A 24,262-nucleotide genomic window follows, 5' to 3' on the forward strand; every position below is an offset into this window, starting at 1 on the left:
CAAGCTGCCTCAAATTAGATTAAAACACTGAAATGCCCCTCAACCGCCTGAAGTATAAACGATCCAACTAAAATTGGCGAAATAATGCTACGGCATTACGAGTCCATCTATGGTCAACACCAGAGTGTGGATCTGACCTTGTTAAAAGAATTTCTTCTGAACAACAGCCCCCCAACACTTTTGTATGTTGATAAATTATCTATGCTCTTGAAAAAGATACTTATAGCAAACATTAGATTAATAAGTGCCAAATCTCTCAAACACAAATATAAATAAAACAATAGACAAAGAATAATATGACCTTACATATATAGTTGTAAATTAAGCAACACAATGCATAGTGATATACAAAAACTTTTTATTATATATAGATAATTAAATTACTTATTCTTTTTTCATCCGATAAATTCAATTTTCATTTACGCGCGTTTCGGCATTCTGCCTTCATCAGGTGCCGTCATTCGCATATAGACTTAACAGGACAAAAACTAGAAGAAAATACAAAAATATATATATATACAATATTATATAGCCAAAGTACAAATGTACGCTAGAGAGAGTAGGTCACTATTTACAAAAAATATTTACATATTATAATACACTATTTACAATAAAGCAGCTCATATGGTTTAATACCTTTTGTCTATCTACTTGAGAGAGTTAATGTATAATATACATATATCTATTATCCTGATGGTTTACATGACAATAGTATATCTCAGTATATGGGAAAAAACAGGTAGTAGTGACATATATGGACTCATGACATAATGTGGGACATTTTCATAAATAGCCAACATTTCTTATCAGACCATTATCCACAACTTGGATATGAAAACCAAAGACCACTAGTATCGACTGTAACAGAATATTACATAGAGGAGGCTAGCCACTATAGTTGATTGTATTAGATGTAGGGACCTATTCGGAGTACACTCTGCATTTTAAAACTAATTAATGAAGATTACCATACTCTAAATATACTTACACACTTATTGTATCCGGTTAGTTTGAATTTAGAGATAGAATCTTGTATGGAGAACTCATCTGGCTTTTAATTCTAATGATAATATTAGTCAGGCATAGCGAAGATCCTGGATAAGATGAAAATAAATAAATACTGATTCAGTATATATAAATGACCTATGTAGAGACATGGGACCATTTTCTCATACTACTCCCTGTGGTGTTTTCACATATATTAATTTGAGGTGAAATACACACCAAAAAATAGATATGTAAATGATGGATATAGGTTCTTTATCGATAATTCCTATCTTTTAATTACAGGTTAAAAACATCCCAGGTCTCTTTATACAAGTTAAACACTTCCTAGAACGATGGTCCCTCATTGCCAATCGATGCTCGAGGGATCTCATGATGCTAATTGTCGAAACAGCCAAGGAAGTGTTGGCACAACTAATCCAAGAAATCCTCGACCTAGAAGACAAAATCAAATCATCTACAGTTATCATAGACATCAAAAAGAAATTAGAAGATGTAGAATCTGAATTAAATTCTTACAATGAATACCTAACAAAACGTAAAATGGATAAACTCCAAAAAGATTTGCACTATTATAGCAAAGAGAATGTATACCCATATCTGAGAGATAACTTTTATGAACAAACCGACGAATTCGGTCAAGATATGGGCAATCAACAAACTGATACAAGACAGAAAAAGGTTACCACATTCTCAAATACATCAGATTCTGACAGTAACTCAAGCATGTCTCCTTATCAAGGTAGAGGTCAAAGATTTGTACAAAGATCTAATCAAGGTTACCGTCCTTTTTTAGGGAGGCGCCCCCTAAACAGAGGGAATTGGCGACCGAATTATTGATCCCAATCCCGGTCTCACTACCAATACCAACCCAATTTCCAACAGCGGGGACAATATCAACCACAATTTCAGGATAATCAACCTCAGATCTCCAACTGATATCTGGAAACGCGAAATGCTCGGTATTGGAGAGAGTAAAAACCATCCCCATATTTAATTTGAGCAAATTTGAGGCAGATGCAGCAACCATTTCTATTTTATCTAAAGGTTTATCGTTTGTCCCCCACTCGGGGCTCAATAAATTTGAGTTATTCAATGATGTCATGTCATTCTTTCGTAAAATCCACCTTAAAAGCTTCTTTTCTGACAAAGAGCATACTGTGACAGAAGATAATAAGTCAGGTGTAGCCCCTAAATCAGTTTTCACACAAACACTAGACCAAGTGGCCCCTGAAATACGGATTTTCGAACAAATAGTTATCAACAAATTACAGATAGCAACTAAATATATACCCAGTACCCCTTATAACATCAACCAGGAGGAATATAGGGCATTACAGCAGTTAAAAAACCTAAAAGAAATAAGCGTAAAGAGCTGCGATAAAGGGGGTGGGATAGCTATCCTTGATACTGAAAAATATATTGGAAAAATCGAAGACATGCTTAGTGACAACAACTTCTACAGTAAAATCACTAGAGATCCTACTCCCAAAACCAGGAATAAAATCCACAAAATAACATCTAAAGCATTACAAAATGGAGATATCTGTAGAAAGGAGTATGAATATCTTAATATAGATAATCCCAGGATGGCGAGTCTTTATGGCACCCCCAAAGTGCACAAAAATGAATCTGACCCCCCCTTTCGACCGATTGTGACTACCATTGGCAGCATAACGGAACCGATATCAAAATATCTCGATGCAATTTTGCGCCCCTATATTTCAGAGATACCTGGATATATACAGGATACTCGTCATATCATCAACCAACTTGAGGGCACAGCATTCAATGCCCATAGACAATGGATTGTGACTCTTGATGTCGAGAGTCTTTACTCTAACATCCCCTGCCTAGGTGCGATAGATGCAACAAAATGGTTTATTGAAACATACAACATTGACTGCAATACTAATTTCATTCTAGATTGTCTTAAAATTGTCCTGGAGGATAATGTATTTGAATTTAGAGGCACCCTCTACAGACAAATTAAGGGGGTAAGTATGGGCGCGGCCTGCACCCCTACTATTGCGAACATTTATGTGGCTTATTTCGAAAAATGTAATATTTTCAATGAAATAGCCCCATTTTTCAAATCCGTGTTTCACTGGTCAAGATATATTGACGACGTCATTTTTATATGGGACGACACAGAGGATACCCTTGATGAATTTATTCTCTGGCTCAATGCCTGTGACACAAATTTGAAATTCACTGCACACATAAGTAACACTGAGATGGAATTTCTTGATATTACCATAAAACATGATCAAGGCCAACTATTTGTGGACCTTTATGTAAAACCTTCAGCTCGCAACACAATCCTTCACTATGACAGTTTCCATCCGTCTACCCAAAAAAACAGTATCCCTTTCAGCCAATTTTTAAGGCTGAGGAGAAACTGTACCAAGCTGAAGGACTATGATGATAGAGCAACAACAATGAGAAAAAAATTTGAGGAGCGCGGTTACCCGCATCGGTTAGTACGAGAGTCCTTTAAAAGGGCCAGATACTATGACCGCCAACATCTGCTACATGGCACAAAACCCAAACAAGTGACAAACCTAGTATTTGTCTCTAGACATTCCGTACTTAACAACCAAGTACGCCAAATAATATATGCAAACTGGCATATTTTGAATGTAAATAAGACAAACCAAGAAAAATTGCCCAAGCCACTTTTTGCATATCGTAAAAACAAAAATATTAAAGATATGGTGGTGAGATCACGCATGCCCATATCTGCAGATTGTACTCAAAGGAGTCTAACCAACTTAAGTCCAGTAGTTGGCAACTAAAGATGTGGAACATGTAAAGTATGCCCTCAGGCGATTGAAAAAACCGAAATGTTACATAATGGAGTCAAAATACAGATCAAGGGCATGGTCAATTGTAAATCGAAAAACATTGTATATTTACTCATATGCCCTTGTAATATGGGCTATGTTGGCGAGTCTTCTAGGTCTCTCTACACCAGGCTTACAGAACACAAATCTGCATAAGGACACACAAGATGAATGCACCTATGGTAGGCCATTTTGTGGAGTGTAACCATAAACCAGAAGATATCCGATGGATAATTTTGGAACGAATTGAGGCACGAGATGGCTTGTGCCCAGATTAGATTCGCAAGAAACGTGAGGTCTTCTGGATCTTTTCTCTGGATACTGTTGCCAGAGGCCTCAACTTGGATATTCCATGGGAGCAAGCGATCTTATGAATTATGAGAAGCTGCTACTGATGGGAATTTCATCACTGTTATCAGTAGTTATGATAATGATATCATATTTTTCGTAATTTATAACGATCTCATTCTGTCCTTCAATATTGGAGTTAGTTTTTCCACTGGTACTCTCCGTATAACTTACTTACAGAACTTACACTGATAGAGACTAATATCGATATGGCTATCACGATCAAATATACATAGTAATTCATTTTAAGGTTATCTGACACTGACAACTGTTATAGTTGGATGTTCTTTCCACTACTATTGATATACGTCTTAAATACCTTTTGTCTATGTAATTTCATTTAATACACTCAATAAAATGTAAGACGCTATATCTACTATATACGGAGGCGGGTTAATTACATATCAGGACGTATCTATGGAACTTGAGACCAACTCGAGGAGTCCGTTTTTTATCCTTTTGCCCTAACATCGGCTTTTGTTTGGATTAGTCTGCTTTCTATTTCCATATCATAGTATCGCAGATAGATGACGCCATCCGGTATACGCCCAGATCCAGTCAGGTGCAAACAATTATGTATCCGCTCGGCGGGTTTATCTCAGGTATATATATATCGGGAGACAGTTTTGTCATTCCCTGCTAATTCAGCATACCATCGGGAGGTCTGGTTTATGACGATACAAGTTTAAACAACGGTAAGGCTTTTTACGGCAAGGCGGCGGAACTCGAGACTTTACCATCTAAGATATGACAGCCGGTACTAGCCTGTTCCTTACCCTTATCCTATGTCTTGCCCCTATAGGATTTTTTAATATTTCCTACACTGCATGGATTGATATTGCGAATTATACATACAACAGGGACCCTTTTACCTTGTTAAGGTATTGTACAATTTGATTACTCTTTTGGAGCCTTAAACAACTTAGCAGCTGCAATCCCTCCTAATAAGTATGTTTTCTCTTTAAACCCTGACAGAAAACTATCATGCTCAATACGTAAACGTGCCAGCCTTTCCCCCGTTTTGGAATGCGATCTCATTTTTTGACATCTTCTCATCCACATTAAGGTAAATTACTATACCGAGAACTTCTAGCACTTTAAACTGTATGACTGCCCATTTGATGTCTATGAATAGACCGGTATATACCCATGACCCTCTCTTTCATGTAGACATAGTTGAACTATCTATTTTTGAGCATCGCTTTCGACAGCATCCTGTCAATTACCCTGATTCATGATTGGAACCTCTCATTCCTTGAATACCATCGATCGAGAAAGCGGTAAATATTTACACCCTAAAAAAAATTTGTATACCCTAATATAAAATACTGCAGTGCAAAAGTTAAAAGATAGGAATTATCGATAAAGAACGTATATCCATCATTTAGATATCTATTTTTTGGTGTGTATTTCACCTCAAATTAATATATGTGAAAACACCACAGGGAGTAGTATGAGAAAATGGTCCCATGTCTCTACATAGGTCATTTATATATACTGAATCAGTATTTATTTATTTTCATCTTATCCAGGATCTTCGCTATGCCTGACTAATATTATCATTAGAAGTAAAAGCCAGATGAGGTCTCCATACAAGATTCTATCTCTAAATTCAAACTAACCAGATACAATAAGTGTGTAAGTATATTTAGAGTATGGTAATCTTCATTAATTAGTTTTAAAATGCGGAGTGTACTCTGAATAGGTCCCTACATCTAATACAATCAACTATAGTGGCTAGCCTCCTCTATGTAATATTCTGTTACAGTCGATACTAGTGGTCTTTGGTTTTCATATCCAAGTTGTTGATAATGGTCTGATAAGAAATGTTGGCTATTTATGAAAATGTCCCACATTATGTCATGAGTCCATATATATCACTACTACCTGTTTTTTCCCATATACTGAGATATACTATTGTCATGTAAACCATCAGGATAATAGATATATGTATATTATACATTAACTCTCTCAAGTAGATAGACAAAAGGTATTAAACCATATGAGCTGCTTTATTGTAATTAGTGTATTATAATATGTAAATATTTTTGTAAATAGTGACCTACTCTCTCTAGCGTACATTAGTACTTTGGCTATATAATATTGTCACGATGCGACCTTAATTGTAATATGTACATATATATATATTTTTGTATTTTCTTCTAGTTTTTGTCCTGTTAAGTCTATATGCGAATGACGGTCACCTGATGAAGGCAGAATGCCGAAATGCGCGCAAATGAAAATTGAATTTATCGGATGAAAAAAGAATAAGTAATTTAATTATCTATATATAATAAAAAGTTTTTGTATATCACTATACATTGTGTTGCTTAATTTACAACTATATATGTAAGGTCGTATTATTCTTTGTCTATTGTTTTATTCATATTTGTGTTTGAGAGATTTGGCACTTATTAATCTAATGTTTGCTATAAGTATCTTTTTCAAGAGTGTTGTTTCCCTACATATGGCAAACCTATTAGTGTAGGGGTCCCCTGCTTTTCAAATAGGATAAATTATCTATGGCAATCCCTTTCACTATGGAAGAGCTGGAGGGTGTTATTAAAAACCTACCAAATGGGAAAGCCTGTGGCCCGGATGGGTTTCCACGTGAATTCTTTAAAGTCTTTTTTAGTTCAATAGCGGACATCTTTCTTTGTTTGGTGAATTCTATGCTAGAAGGGGGGGAAATACCAGAGTCCTTTAGACAGGGCAATATAGCCAGCTTTCCAAAAAAAGGCAAGAACAGCGAGGATCCGAACTCCTACCGACCGATAACGCTGTTAAACTCGGACTACAAAATCGGTACTAAATTGTTGTCACTTCGGTTCAATCATTATGCGGCACAATTGATACATCTGGATCAGAATGTTTTTATTGCAGAGAGGCAACTAGCATCTAATACCCATTATCTCTCGGAGGCGTTATATTAATTTGAGACTCAAGGAATATCCGCGTTAGTTCTTTTGTTAGATGCCGAAAAGGCTTTTGACCTTGTTGTTTGGGAAACCCTGTTTAATATTTTAGATCCCTTTGGTATTTCCTCTAAGATCACAGCCCTGATTCGTAATTTGTATGATAAGGCGGAAGCAAATGTAATTATTAATAACTCGGTGCTTGGAAGGGTCAAAGTAAAGCGGGGCACAAGGCAAGGGTGCCCCTTGTCACCAGTTTTGTTTGCCTTTTTTAATCGAACCACTGGCGATAGCTATAAGAAACTGCTCTGATATCTGTCCCCCTATCCCTTCCATGGCAAAATTGAAATTATACGCCGATGACATCATGCTTTTCATCAAGCCAGAATTAGAGGTTCAGGCCAAAGTTTTCAAGGTTTTCGAAGACTTCGAGGCGCTTGGGGGGTATCTTATTAATAATAAGAAGACCGAAATCTTACAATGTGGCAGTGCAGGTTTCGTTCTGCACACCGATATCTGTGCCTGTGCCAACATCCTTCCTAAAAGATATTTAGGAGTACTTTTTTCTGAAAGAGTTTCTAATTTATATGATCTAAATTTTCCGCCACTTCTGCGGAAAATCCAGGCGCTGTTTGCACACTGGAAGTCGTTGCCACTATCTATTTTGGGTCGGGTGGCCTTGATTAAAATGTCTGTTCTCCCTTTGTTTAATTTTTCGTTTTCAACCATCCCTTGTTGTCTGTCAAGTTCTTTTTTTTTACTCAAGTAGAATCTAGGTGTACATCTTTTCTTTGGGCAAAAAAATAACCACGTATTGCACTTAGCACTTTGTATGAAGAACAGGACCAAGGAGGCTTAGCCCTCCCGAACATTAGGGATTACTACTACGCTTACTTTGTTCAGTATTTGTCTAGATTCAAATCTCAGTCTCAGTCACACTTGTTTATTAACTGTTTTATGGATTTAATGTGTAAAGAAACCCACATTCATTCACCACTATTCATATTTCGATCCCCGAAACGGGTTTGTTATAAGTGCCTTCATTGGTTTTTCAAAAAACGTCAGGCTCTTTATGAAAAAGACTCTATGCCGGCTATTGATTCAACTACCTTATTATCTGATATCTTACCATTAGCAGGGCTCACACAATCCTCAGATTTTACTTTAAAATGGGCATCGTTAGGATTCTGTAAGGTTTTATATTTTACTGAGGAATGGAAAATGGCTGACAAGAACTTTTAGAAGATCTATGTACGAGGAAACCAGGGGCTTGGAAAAGCGTCTAGCCTTGGTTAGGGCCCCAGCTCTTGGGCAGAAGGCATTTAAAAAAATGGAAGGATTGTAAAAATCGAGAAATTTCAGCCAATTTGTGGTCATTTGTCAATAATCTTAATTTTAACACGCTTAGAGGTGCGAACTGGCGCAGGATGTTATTTTTTAGTAAATGGCAACTGTATCGAACCCCTGCATCTTTGTCAAAAATGTATCCTAATCATTCACATCATTGCTTTTGTTGTGTTAATTTTCCCTTTGCTAACTGGTCACACATAATGTCACAATGTCTTATGATCCAGAACTTCTGGAAGGATATATTCCGTTATTTGGAAGTCGAATGTGGTACTCAAATAGCAGTGAGCGAGTTGTTAATCATAATTGGCTACGATCCTGAACTTTGTTTTTCTCACTATATGGTTACATTTTTATATATTGCAATGGCTGAAGCCAAATTGCTTATATTGCAAAGGTGGCGCACCACTGTTATTCCTTCTGTCTTGGAGTGGTCCAACAAAATGAAAGCAGTTAGGAAAAGTGAACGTTCTTATGCACTACGTGTTAGGGGTCTTAACAAATTTGTGAAAATATGGGCTAATTACTTTGACTGAGATTGTGAGGGGGATTACTTTATTTTATGTTATTTATCTCTGTTCGGTCTTTTTCTCTTTTGTCCCTGATTTGATATTGTTTTTTGCATAATTTGGGAGATTTCAGAAAAATGTTTGTTTGCCAAAAAGTATCCTCTGTGGTTCATTGTATTGGCTGTAATGGATCTATTGTATTGTACTGTTTTTTTTCCTGGAAATATCTAAGAAAAAAACGAAAAAAACTGTGGTTAACACTGTTTGCGATGCCCATTGGGAATGACAGGCCCTCCCAGGGATGCTGGCCTGCTGAGCTCAGCGGACCACCATGTCTTGGACTGCTTTTAAATAAAGCAGTTTTTTTTAAATGCATCCCATTTTCCTGCCGACCACTGCCTGCCCTTAAAAAATATTTTTAGAGATAGTCACAAAGTGGAAGGGGTCCCCTTGGGACCCCTTCCAAATTGCAACTGCATTACCACCCAATTTGCCAGTATTTTGCAACCGCAATTGCGGTCACAAAACCTTCATACATTGCTTTGAGGAAGCCCCCTTCCTATTAGCGAGTCGGAATTCCTAAATAGCGAGTCGCAAATAAATTGCTATTCACTATTTAGGAATTGTACATAGCACTGGGCCATTTTGCATGCGCAAACGGATCGCAAACCCGTTTGCGCATGCAATTTAGAGTCATACATCTGGCCCTGAATGTGTATTTTAAAAGTTTTATGTGCACTTTTTACAAATAACTAAGGATTGGGATAGGATACGTACTACTTGTTGAACAAGGTAAAGGCTGAGTGCACCTGATGTAGCTTCCAGAGATATGTTTGAAAGTAGGTTGTGCTTAAAGCCAAAGTACTAAACATTCTGTGAGAAAGGTCAAAACTGCTAATAACAATACATTATCCACTAGGGGATATCTAGGCATATGTCCATGTTAAGTTCTTGTAATACAGTGGTGTACACATTTCTATAGGATGTGCATATTTATTTCCAGAAGTTCACTATAGATCTTGATGCATTGAAGAATGTAAAATAAGGTAGAATGAGCATAACAGCATATAACCATACATCCATACTTGCATTTTTGTTTTAATGAAATAAATTCCTAAAGCAGGAGTTTGTTTCAGTAAAACAAAAAATGTCCCCAGTGCACAGAGTTTTCCTCATGTGTACCGGCCCATCCTGTTATGGTTACAAATCAATAAATGCGGTGTTGCATGGTGTACAGAAGCAGCATAGTCTAGAGCGAGAGTCTTAGGTTGATGATGGACTATGCCTTTTCGTACCTTTCTAGGTCAAGTAAGAGTCAAGATAGACATCTCATCCTGTAAAAGAATCTCTTCACAACTCACTTTAATTTAGGAAGTAAGTCATTTGACGGGTAATGAGCAAGACCAGTCTCTTTTAGCCAGATGATGGATAGGTGTTCTGGTTACATCAAGATATCATTATTTGATGTGTTCCGCTCCAGTACTACTCTAATATTTTCATTAGAGAGGAGGAGTCAAATAGTGGCTGGTTGAAGGACTCCTGTAGTCAGGGGAAAGGGTAGACTAGAGGGTTGGAAGAGACACATTGAGGAGTCACATAGGGACATATCCAGTTCAGCAAAGGTTATTGTTAAGAATCCATCACACTGATGGCCATATTATGAGTCTGGCTTTCCGAGGACTGCCACACTTGTGGTGGCACGGCGATGGAGGATCCAGCCACCTCTGCACTAGCAGTCCCACTGCCTGATTAAGACTCGGTAGTCAGACTGTCCAGGACCACTGGCTTTGCCAGGAAACCGCAGTTCCATGGCCTGGGAGTAGTGGTCAGAGGCCGCCATATACTCGGCAGGACTGCTACAGTCCCGCCAAGCATATTACGAGTTTCTTCTACCCCAGGCTTTTTATGGCGGATCCAACGCCTTGAAAGCCTGGCAGAGAGGAAACAAAGGGGGCCCTACAGGGCCCTTCTATGCCTCCAATATATGTGGATTTACATGGGGGGTATAACATCATATGAAAAACAAAAGAAGGAGTATGCTCCGGCGTGTCAGGTGGGGGTCAACACTAGGAAAGGAGAAATGTTCCTTTTCTTTAATAAACCCCTCACTCACCACCTAGTGGTGACATGCTTCATCATCGGGGTCCACCCTGGTGGCCTAGCGTCACCAGGGTGTGCTTCGACACCTGGAATACAGTGGAGCGGGTTTGTGAAGTGTAAGTGCAAAAAAAGGGTGATGTTAAAAAATGTCCTGGTTTGTCTTTCAAAATTGAGTTTTATTAAAAAGCAACTGGACAATATTAAAACAAAATGCGAGATACTGGAAGGGGGAAGTTACGACCTACGTATCTCTCTATGTGTTGGTGGTGTTTTTAGGTCAACATGTTTCTACCATATGGGATAGTTCCCGGTATTCTTCAGGACCAAAGGAGATGGACGGTATGAGCCTCCTAAAGGACTCACCCTATCCTAAATCCTTGTGCAACCTGAGGCACAGTGTGTCTCGGTAAAAATGCTCACAACGTTGTGGAGCAAAAATTAAAACAAAAACCTGTGGGGAAAAAAAGAAATGAGTTGGCGTTAGGCGCAAAGCGTTATTACTAGCCTGTAACGTCGTGCAGATTCTTAGTGCAGTCATTCTGCATGCCACAGTGGTGATTATAGGACCTCAAATTATTGATGAGCATTGTGATATATCGTGGGTGACCGCTTATTATTAGGCCAGTAGGAGATATATCAATATCTGGTAGGTGCGTGCTAAATCACATGCAGATAGTACCATTTTATCGCTGAGGTTAGTTGGATAAAAGAAAAAATATAAGCATATTATCTTAGCAGCGCGTGGCTATTGTGACGCGCAATGTGGTTTATCACGAGTCAAACTCTGGTGGCTGGGGGTGACTCCAAGTGAATAGACAGACAAGACTGACAGAACATGGATTACGGGTATAACATCATAACATGTGCCCCCTGTGTGCATGCACATAGGTTCCTGTACGGCATGGACTTTCAAGTCCATACCATGCAGAAACCCGCTGAGGCATTCCCATTCCAGTGCCTGCTTAAAAGTCACTGTGCCCTTTGAAAGGTCACCGCAGGGGGAATCGCCATGCCACCCACCCACCAGACTATTGTAAAGTGGTTACTGGAGCGTGGTGGTGACCTTCGGTGGAGATATGACACCACTCTGCTGAAAGGTCATAATGAGGCTAGAGTCCATGCCTACAACTGCAACAATACAAGGACAAGAGAGCTGAGGGAACATCCAATCATGACCAAGCCAGCTGTAATCCAAATACTATACATGTAATTCGCATGCCTAGTAGCTAGTGGAAACCAATATTCTGCAGTACCAGTAGGGGATTAATTTAAGGGTATTCACCACAACCAATGTAACCACCACAGTATCTGTAACAGCTTTTTACAAAGTACTCACACATCTTACAAGGCAACATGAGTAAAGAAAGCAATACTTTCTATGTGCATATGCCACATTATGATGTTCATACAAAATATTGGAAAAAAATATCAGACAGAAATTTCGAGTCTAAAATATATTGTTGTCAAGAATATCGTTTTTAAGGTAAGTAATATCGATTTTAACAATGGCGAAATCATTGTCATTTACAAAAATATCATTAAGAATATTGTTTTATAATTATTTTTATGTTTTAGTATGTATTTTAATTGTATATGTTATAAAATGTCTGTTTAATTGTTGTTAATGTTTTTTAATTTAGTTAATAAATTGTTGGTAGTTTTGATATTTTTTCATTTTCAATACCGTAGTGGCTTGTGGGGTTAATAGGGTTATTGGGTGGGAGCTAAATCATTCTTATTGATTAACAATTAATTTTTACCTCATATTTTTTATTTATTTGATTATTATTTGTTAATTGCATATTTCAAATTTTTTCTATAATAACTTTGAGGTACGGGTTGTGTGTTTTCTGGGAGTATAGGGCATGAAGTAAAGTAATTATAATTAATTAATAAATAGGATTTCATTGATATTAATTATTTAATTGAAAATATATTATATTTCAGGCATGCGACGTGGTGTTTTGTAGGGATATAGTGTGCGAAGTAAATGAATTACAATTAATTATTAATTCATTGTTAATTAATATTTTTCATTAATTGACAATTCATTATGTAAATTCTGTAATACAATATATTTCTTTTTTGGGTGTGTGCTGTTTTTCCAATGGTATGGGGTGGGTAGAAAATGAATTATAATAATTAATTAATAATTTAAAATGAAAAACAATTATGTAAAATAAGTAATTAAGATATTCTTTATGTTATAAATATCATGTAAGTTGTGGCATTTTTAGGATTAAAAGAAGTGATAATTAAACATAATTATTTTTATAGTGAATTATTAATGATAATTGTTTCATTGATAATTATGAAAATGAGGCAAACAATATATAGATATTATCTTAATTAAAAATTAGAGGTGCATTGCATGTTTTGTATGTATAAAGTGTGGAGAGGTAATTAAATATACTTTTTTTAGTAATAGGTAATTATTAATGAATTAATAAATATTTAATTATGTAGCATGTGTACATAACATCATTTAAAGATTTTATTTTAGATATGTGTTGTGTACTTTGAAGGAATATAGGGTAGAACATTATTTAAGTAATAATACATTTAAAAATGGTTAATTAATGTTTTATAAATGTGTTATTTATTATTGTATGTGTTCATTCAGTTGTGCTTTTTAAATGTAAATAACATTGCATTTATTGGTTAATAATTTAAGAATAGGGTTTTATATTTTAATTTTAATATTTGTATTTATTATATGTATTAAACATTGGAATACATATTTAATTTATTTCTTCTATTTGAGAAAATTATTTAGATTTACATATTTAGATTTTTTGTTTTTTAGTATGTTTTTGAAATTATTTGATTTCGCTCAAGTTAATTAGTCTGTTTCTAATGTTGCACTGACTGGAGTGGGAATAGTAAATTGTACCCCTCCACAATCCAACTCTTTCCCTACTGTTGCACTGCCTGGAGTGGGAATAGTAAGTTTTAACCCCTCCAATATCCAAAATGTTCTCTACTGTTGCACTGACTATAGTGGGAATAGTAAATTTTACGCCTCCGCTACCCTACTCTTTCCCTACTGTTGCACTGCATGGAGTGCGAATAGTAAATTATACCCTTCTGCAATCCAACACTTTCCCTACTGTTATACTAAATGAAGTGGGAATAGTAAATGTTACCCCTTTGCAATCCAACTCTTTTCCTATTGTTGCACTGACTGGAGTGGAAATGGTATATTTTAACCCCTCCTCAGTCCAACACTTTCCCTACTGTTGGACTGCCTGGAGTGGAAATAGTACATTTTACTCCAACGCAATCCAACACGTTCCCAATTGTTACACTGACTGGAATGGGAATAGTACATTTCCCCCTCCGCAATCCAAAACTTCCCTTACTGTTGCACTGACTGGAGTGTGAATAGTAAATTTGACCCCTCCGTAATCCAACACTTTCACTACTAGCGCATTGACTGAAGTGGGAATAAAACATTTAACCCCTCTTGAGCATAACACTTTACGCACTTTTGTATAGATTGTAGTGAGAATAGTATATGCATTACTTTTAAAATGTTATAGTCTATTTTATATTGTTTACATTTATATTATTATCTTTTTATTTATGTAAAATTATAATATATATATATTTTTTTTTAATTTTAATATTCATCATCAGAAAATACAGTTCCACATGAGTACAATCAATTATTTCATTCCAGATATAAATTTCATGTAGCAGATATGCATCATTGTGAACAAGAAAAAAATAATTTCACAGGTCATGTAAATCTTTACACAAACGAGCTGAAATTCATGAAAACAGGAAACAAAAAGTAAGAATTATTATAATATTATAAACTAATATTGTAGAATAGATTACCCCTCTATTCTTGATTTCCAATGCTCTACCGGTGCCCAGATCCGTTTACCTAATTGCATCGCTTTGCGACCTTTTTTTTCATACAATGATTTCTCCAATGTATACATTGATAACATTCTTATAAGCCATTGGTTAAATGACGGGGCATTAGGATCCTTCCACAGGGTTGCTATACAAAGTCGGGATATGGCCATTGCAATATATATAAATTCTTGATGGGGGATATCCTGCCCATCTCCCCCTACACCCAAAATCATAATCTCATTTGTTAAGCTAATTGATATCCTTAATTCATCTCTAAAAAATATTTAGATCGCCTTTTTGAAAGGATTTAATTTTGGACATACTGAAAACATATGGATAGTATCAGCTTGTGTCCTTTGACATCTGGGGCAAAATATTCCACTAATTCCCCCACATTGTGCTATTTTATGCGGCGTGTAGTATAATTCATGGAAGGTTTTATAACATTGTGCTTGTAAATTAGCAACTTTAACAATAGAATTAGCAAGCTGCAGCGATTTTTCCCCCTCATTTCCCACTAAGTTTAACTTCGTCCTCCATTTAGCAAACATTTTAGTCCTATCGTCTTCTTTGCATTCACTCAACGCCCCATATAATTGTGAGATTGAGCAACCCTTCTCATTTTGAATATATTCCATCAGATCCTCTCTTTTAAAACTATCTCCCCTGGGCAGTTTCCTTTGTATTACTGATCTAATCTGTAGGAATTTGAAAAAGTCTCTACGATCTAACTTATATATTTGACAAGCCCTTTCAAATGAAATTATCTATAATGTCTCCTATAATACAAACCCCAGCACTATCCCATCTTTTCATGACTTGATCATGGAACACTTCAGGGAGTAGCTCATTTTTATATAAAGGTGTATAGAAACTCATCCGTCCCAGCTTGATTTTTTTCCGGACCATAGACCATACCAATTTAGCTGCTGCATATACCTTAAACTTTGTTCTTTTGTAATAGTTGAATTCTTTAAATGTAAGTAATCCTTTATTGGAATCTCTAACTAGTAAATCATATGTGTCTGGTATACCAAGTCCATCCCGCCATCTATCGTTAGTGTTCCCCCCAAGAAGTCCTCTAAGATACTGTAGAGATGCTGCTAGATAATATCATTTAAAATCTGGAACTGCTAAACCTCCCTTTTCTTTAGTTAGTGCCATCTTTTTTATGGACCTCTGAGTTTTACCTTTTGCCCATATAAATCGATTACAGACCCTTTCAATATCCTTAAACCAGTTATTATGAAATATTAAAGGGATAGTTCGAAAGAAATATAACATTTTGGGAAGAAACATCATCTTAATTACATTGCAGCGTCCAATTATTGTAAGATGTAAATTATCCAACCTATCTAGATCTTGTTTAGCCTTTCTGATTACCGGAGTAAGGTTTTCCTCCACTAGCTTAGACAAATTAGATGTTATAGTTATACCCAGGTAGACAGCCGAATCTATGACTCTAACATCATCTATTATGGATGGAAAATTGGTTAATGACTATCTGTGTTTTAGTCTGGTTCAATTTGTACCCAGACCAAAGCCCATATTTTTTTGCCTCTTATTCTATTTCCACTAGCGCTGTTGCTGGGGTAGGTGACGTAATTGCTAGGTCATCTGCAAAACTCAAGATTTTTGTCTCATAGCCATTCAATACGATAGGACATATGAGCCTATTTCTTTCTATATGTCTTATGAAAGAGTCAATGTAGCAGGCAAAGAGCAACGGTGAACAGGGGCAGCCCTGTCTAGTTCCTCGCTTGATGTTAATATTTTCACTCTGTTCCCCCGCTACTCTTACTTTTATGACTGGGTTTTTATATAGGGCTTTCAATCCCCCTATATACTTTTGCCCAAAGTTGAGTTTATACATCGTTGTCCAAAGAAAGCCCCACAAGACCCTATCGAAAGCTTTTTCTGCGTCTAATAGTATTAAAGACATAGGGTCTCGTGAGGCTGTTGTTCCATCAAACAAGGTAATAACTCTTCTAATGTGATCGGCTGTCCCCCTGCCTGGGAGAAACCCATGTTGGCGGGGTGAGACCACCTTTCCAATTATCGAGCTCAATCTATTAGCTAATATTTTCGAGTAGGCCTTAGTATCGCTATTCATCAGGCTAATTGGCCTATATGACCCGCGATCAGTGGAAATTGTATTCTTTTTTAGGAAAACCACCATTGTCGCTTCGCTCCAGGAATAGGGCGGTTCAGCTCCTTCCTGGATCGAAACCATAAGTGTAATGATATCCCCCTCTAGTATTGCAAAAAAGTTCTTGTAAAATTCTAAGGGTATAAGGTCAGGTCCTACAGCTTTCCCTGATGGCAGTCCATTAAAGGCCAGTTGAATTTCTTCTCGGGTAAATTTTGTCTCCAGACTGATCCTATCTTCCTCCGTAATTTTATCTAGTGCAGCCTCTTCCAAATATCTTTCTATTTCTCTCTTTCTTGGCTCTTCTCCCTCTTGATGATAGAGTTTCTTATAAAAGTTCTGAAACACTGCGCAGATTTCCTTTGAGTTTTTAACTACCACTCCTCTTTCTGTGATCCTTTCAGTTATCTGTCCCTTAGTAATTGCCTGTCGAGTTCTTATCTCCAAGATGTGTCCAACTTGCTCATTATATTCATATTGCTCTTCTCTTCTTGCTAAATACTTCTCGGCTGCTCTTGAGCTATATACTTCCCCTACTGCTGCTTTAGCAATGGCTAATTTTTGAGTCACCTCTGTCACATCCCCTTTCGCTACTAAAGTCTTTATCAAATCTTCCTCCAGATCCACCACAACGTTAATCTTCTTCTCTATTAATACTTTTTGCATTTTATTACGTCTAAGAGAGTAGCTTAAAGTTTCTCCTCTGATACCAGCCTTCATCGCGTCCCAAACAACTGAAGGTCGTGCCGTACCCCTGTTATGTCCCAAAAATTATTTTAAACAATTTTCCATAAGGGCAACATAATCAACATCATATAATAAAGCTCTCTCAAATGACCAAAAAGTTAGATTTATCATTGCGTTTGCCAGAACAATCTCTAAAGCTAAAGGGTTGTGGTCCGACATTAATCTTGGTAATTTTTTGATTGTAACAATCGGTAGCAGTGCAGGTGAAATCAAAAAATAATCAAGCCTTGCTACTGTTTTATGTGGAGCCGAGTAATATGTACTACCTCCCCCTCCCATAATCTGCTCCCAGGTGTCAGTTGAGCCATAATCTCTCATAAGATTAACCAGTGCTCTATGACTTTTTTTTTTCCTCCCTTTAAACCTACCTACATCATCCTTCCATAACCCTGCAAGACCATTTATATTTAAATCACCGCACACTATGATCGGAAGTGGCCAGCTAGATAGTCATGCATTTATTTGGCTAAAAGTATCAGGATCATCCACCGTAGGTGCATAAATTGAACATAAAGTAAAATTCAAATTATGTACTTGTAATTCAGCCAGAACCCATCGGACGTGTTTATCTGCCTGTTGTTTTTTCAGCTTAACACTATTTCCTCGAGCCAATATCGCTACCCCAAATGTCCTCGTGCCCTGGGTAGTGCATACCAGAACCGAGTAACCCAGTTGCTCTAGTAAATATTTCTGCGAGAATTCAACATGCGTTTCCTGCTAGCATATTAAGTCTGCTTGCAGTGTTTTAAAATATTCTTTCTCCTCTCTTCTTTTTCTCGCCTCATTTAAACCACAAACATTAATTGTGACTATGCGCATAAAATTTTAAGTTTTTTAGCCATTTTTTTCTCTAGTTCTTTTTTATCCTTGTTCCGTTTAGTAAGCATTCTGCCTTTTTCCTTCAACGTCTGTAATTCTCTCCCACCACCACTGTGCAATAATTAACCCTGGGCATAGTGTGCGGAGTGGGGCTCCGCGGAGCTACGCGAAGTTAGCGCAAAACTACGCCCACCCGCGCACTCCGCGTAGCCCCACTACGCACCGCCAGCCTCCCCCCCACCCTCCCTAAATATTTAAATAAAAGGATTGAAAGGTTTTAAAAACACTTACCTGTCCGCCGCATCCCCGGGGCTCCCTCTCCCGTCCCTGGATTCGCGCCGCCGCCATTTCGGATACTAATGCGCATGCGCGGATGCCCGCGCATTTCTCATGAGAAATGCGCATGCGCGGCCGCCCGCGCATGCGCATTAGTATCCGAAATGGCGGCGGCGCGAATCCAGGGACGGGAGAGGGAGCCCCGGGGACGCGGCGTACAGGTAAGTGTTTTTAAAACCTTTCAATCCTTTTATTTAAATATTTAGGGAGGGCGGGAGGGAGGCGGGTGGCGGCCGGCTACGCACCGTCTGCGGAGCACGCATAGTGCCGCCTGGCTACGCCCGCTACACAAAATGCGTAGGAGACGGCACTACGCGCAATCCGTGCACGGAGCGTAGCTGGCCGCCCACCGTTAGCAATAATTTCTTCTTTTCCTGATGATGAATTTTTTCCCTTTTTTCCCCCCCCCTGTAGCAGAACATCCCACCCCCCACCCTCTCACCCTTCCCTCCCCCCACCACTTCTTGAGGCATCCTGGGACCTAAAGCCCTAGGTGTGGGCGGCCGAGTGATCCGAGCATCACCGCTCGCTCGATCGCCTGATTTATCAAAAAACTTTGAATATATAACATCTCAGATGGCTAGCTTTTCCCTTGCTATTTTCTTGGTTCAGAATGTTTGTGCAGGTACTCCTCCGCTTGGATCTCGCTTGCGAAGTTCCTTGAGGTTCCTTTATAAAGTACTCTTAAGCGTGCTGGGTTTAGCAGATGAATAGTTGCTCCGATCTTTTCGAATGGGTAAAAGAGTTGCCTCAACCTCCAGCGGCGTTCGACCGTTGCGTGAGCAAAATCCGGGCGAACAAAGAACTTGTTCCCTTGATATTCTTTTTTACTCGTCGGTCGGGCCAGGTCATAAATTGCTTCTCTTAAGAGAAAGTTTCCGAAGCAGACCAAAATAGCTCTTGGATATTGGTTTTCTTTGGGAGATCGTTTGGGGAGTGTTAGAGGAAAGCGATGAGCGCGTTGCACTTCACGTTCTAGTTCCCATGTTTGAAGTTCAGGCATGGAAGATTTTAGGAGATTGATGATATATCCCTTCGGATCACTTCCCTCTACACCTTCTGCAATTCCCAAGAAGCGTAGGTTATTTCTCATCCCCCAGTTCTCAGGATCCTCCACCTTTGTCAATAGATCTTCGATAACTCCGGCTTGGACCTTTTCTCTACTTTGAAGTTTAATAACATCTGCTTCCAGATTTTCTGTGCGGCTCTCCACCGATACCATTCTATCCACTATCTCGGTGCAAGTATTATCCACCTTCTGGATAGCGCCGTGAAGTTGTTGGATAGCATTGTGATTCCTTTGGCTGTCAGTTTTAACATCCAAGTGAAGATCCTTTATGGTCTTCAAGACCTCACTCAACGATGGTTCCACAGAAGATCCTAATTTGCCAGTATCATGATGTTGTTTTTCCTTGTATTTTTCGTCTGCCCCACTGTTCAGGTTTTTAAATTCTGTGTCTCCTATAGATGTAGGAGTCAAGCTATTCCGGAAGAGTCTACATTTTTTCTTTGTCTGATCCTGGTTACTCCCCTGATCCGTTGTTTCGTCATCCATAGGTTTGTGGAATTTTCTATGTTTTTTTTTTTTCCCCTCCACTTTCTTTTTAGATACAGAGTCTCGACCAGATCCACTATTGTTCTTTGTGTCTCTGATATGTCTGATCGATTGCTTCCAGATTAGCAGTAGGTGAGATTTCGTCCTCGCTAATCACGCTTGAGTCCCCAATTTCACTGGAGATCGATATACCGGTTTCATAAATTTCAGAGTTAGATTCCTCTGTTGATTCTTCACTCCCAAATTGTGATTTTTTATCTCCAGTTGTGGTTTGTCCAGTATTGGGCATATATTCCAGATCCAGTTCCAGATCTGTGATCGTTTCTGCGCCTCCGCTATATAAAGTTATTTCCTCACAGAGAGTCTTATCCTTCATTGCATCCTGTAGCTTCCCATTACTAATGTTGTTGCTGTTGCTGTCATCCTTTTTACTGCCTTCGTTCAAGGCTTCCTTTGAGATTGGTACGAATATAGTTGAGATCCTTAGTTGTGTTTCATCACATAATCCCGTTAGTTTAGCCGCGGCCTTCATGTTTTTAATAGTTTGTAATCTTTAGACTTTTTAACCAGAAGTTCCATCTTTTCATCGGTTTGATCATCAGACTTTTCTTCGGGGTTACCTTCATTTAACTGATCTTGTTTCTTCTGTTTTCCCCTCTCAGTCTCCTTCTCAGCAGTTTTTGTGGCATTTTTATTTTTACTTTTAATTTTCTCCGTGTTGTTTTTATGATTTGCTTTGCCATTGCCATTGCCATTGCCATTGCCATCAATGTTACCCTCCATACCTCCTTTTCCATTTCCATTTCTCGCCCCTTTGGCCTCATGTGCCTTCAATCCTCTGGTTTCCGGTCTTCTCGTGGAGCTATTGTTTTTTGATTGACAGCTCATCGTTTGTTTTAAACTGCTTTCATGATCCAAAATTGCTGATGTACTTTTGGCAGCTGCTTTGGCCGCTTCATTTACCTCGATCGTCTCAGTTACTTCATCCTCTGAGAGCATCTCTAAGTTCTCTTGGGCCGCTCTTCTGTTCAGTACTTCACTCGCGGTTGTTTCAGACATTTTTTGTGCTATTTGTGTTTGAGTCTGTATTTGAGTCTGTAATTCTAATGCCACCGTGCAAGTTCCTTCAAGATCGTTGGGATTCTACAAGCCTGAAGTATAATACAATTCTTGATTTTCCTTAAAGTCTTATCGTGATCTTTTATAACTTTGCCCTCCACTCGAGATGTCTTGAACTTTCCCGCAGTCTATGCTTATCTTTATGTATTGCACTACTTGTGTTTACTCTTCCTCCCCGATTTTCTGGAGTGGATAAATTGAAATATGCTCATATAGACAGACAATTTGTAAGCTTTTTTTTTTTTTATTTTTTTATTGCTTGTATTGGCTTTCGTTGCCTTCTGCGGCTCACTTTACAAACCCTAGTGTGAGCAAGTAGCTGTAAGTAGTTTGTAGACGCTCCCTGCGTCCTGGGAGTGGCAATCTGTCTATATAGCTCCCAGCAGGCAGTGCTCTGATGACGTCTCCCTCGGCGATCGGCAGCAGACAGGCAAAGGGAGACCTGACCGCTTACAAACACAGAGCAATGGAAGTCCCCGAAAATTGCTCAACCACAGCGTTTGCCGAGTGCAGCCCTCGCCCTCACCCCTCCCCTGCAGAGAGGAAAAGGCGCGTGCTCCGTGCGCACCGTACCCAGCACGCAGACGCGCAACATGAGACCCAATAAGTCCAGGAAAGCCGGGACAGCCGACAGACGGAGGATGAGAAACGAGAGAAAGACAATCCTTGCTCACAGGTTCGAAAGCACGCAATCTCGGAAATAGTCTTCCTCGTTGCTTCCTTTTTTTTTTTTTTTCTATTCCCCACTCTCGGAATTGAAATTTTAACTTGGAAGCTCCGGAGCTCTCTCTCAGTCCTCAATCCTTGTACTCCATTCCTTTTCCTTTTCCGTATATGCTCAGATGCGCAGTAACCATACCTTCGCATAAAAGTTATATCACCAGGGAGGTTCACTCGATACTTGCCATCCAGCTTCCCTCCTAATCGGTAAAAAAGCAGCTAGCCATCAAATAGATTCTCAGGTCCTGGAGCGAGATTAGTGCGACTGCTCAATCCGCCGCCATCTTGCCTACAATTATAATATTTTAATGTTTTGTTTGTAATTAAAATGGTTTGTATTTGCATATTTTATGTTATTGGATATATGTATATATTTATTTTATATATCATTACATTTCAAACAAATATTACATTATATTATAAATTAAAATCATTAAAATCATTACTTTTTTTATTATAGATATATTAATATATATGTGCGTTTTACTTTACTAAAATAATTTTTATTATGTTTTAAAAAACCATTACACATATTTTATTTTTATTACATTAGCGTTATTATTTAAGATATGTAATGTTTACTATTTCAATTTATATATATTTTAAAATATATTTTATTTAATGATATTAGTGACAACAATATTTTTGGGATATTTTTGTAAGTTACATGATAAGTATAGCATGACAATATTTTTTACATCGATATTTATGTCACAATATGTTTCTATGGGGATGTTTTGGGATATGATATTTTGTCTGTGAACCCCACAATGTCATGCCACATACACATCTTCCCTCTATTAGGCCACCTTTCAAGAACATGGAAAACATGGGTGTCTCAAAAACCTTCATTTAACCCCATGATAGGATGTTTTGTGCTGCAATGAACCCAAGTTTTCTTAGAAACCTTCACTCAGCCAATCCTTACAGTCTATCATGCAGCAATGAAGGCTGGCTTCCAATGGGCTCAAGTTGAAACCGCCTTATAATTCCAAAGGGGGGGACATTTATGCCCTTCGGATTACGATGCGTGGTTTCCGGCATGGTTTCAATGCTAGCATGTTCAACATGGAAACCATGTCGGAAAGCGTGATTGGGGCCCCCAGCAGTGCCCCATTGTGTGCGCAGCCTCTGGTTGGTGGCCGAGGGGGCACCTATGGTGCACCCCTGGTAATCCCTGCACCCCATGGCAAGCACCTTCAGGTGCCTGCCATGGGGTGGAGGGATTAATACCACCTCCCATTTTCCTATGGGCGCATGCACTATGGTCAGTTTATGGCTGTAAGACATGATCCCATAGGGAAATGTTGGAATATGACCGAACACTGTTCTGTCGCATCCAAATCTGCCTGCATATGTGTGGTTACGTCAGTCAGCGCTCTAGATGAGGAGTGGATGGGTGGGGAGAGGTATGGGACAGGAAGGACCAGAGCACAACTTGGTAAGTAGGGCTCAGGCCAGGAAAGTGTGGGGCGTGGATGGGGTAGGGGTCGTTTTCAGGGCTGGGGCCAGTTTTAGGGCTCAGGGCGGGGGGCTGGGTCATGGTAGTTTTTAGGGTTGGGAGACGAGTTTTAGGGCTTAAGGCAGGGGCAAGGGGCAGTTTCCGGAGCTGGGGCCAGTTTTAGGGCTCAGGGCGGGGGGCTGGAGGGGTGGTAATTTTTTGGGCTGTGGGTCGAGTTTTAGGGCTCAGTGTGGGAGGGCCAAGTAGCTTTTAGGGCTGGAGTGGTACATTGCAGCTCTGGGGTCCGGGTTTAAGGGTTCAGGGAAGGGGGAGACTGGGATGTGATTTTTACCATGCATATACCTTTACCAATCATGGCTTTATAATAAAATTTGTTGTAAAGGCATGTGCGGTAAAGACGTGTTCATTTGTTAAGGCG

Source organism: Lissotriton helveticus, chromosome 6, assembly GCF_964261635.1.
Source record: "Lissotriton helveticus chromosome 6, aLisHel1.1, whole genome shotgun sequence".
Classification (NCBI taxonomy): Eukaryota; Metazoa; Chordata; class Amphibia; order Caudata; family Salamandridae; genus Lissotriton; species Lissotriton helveticus.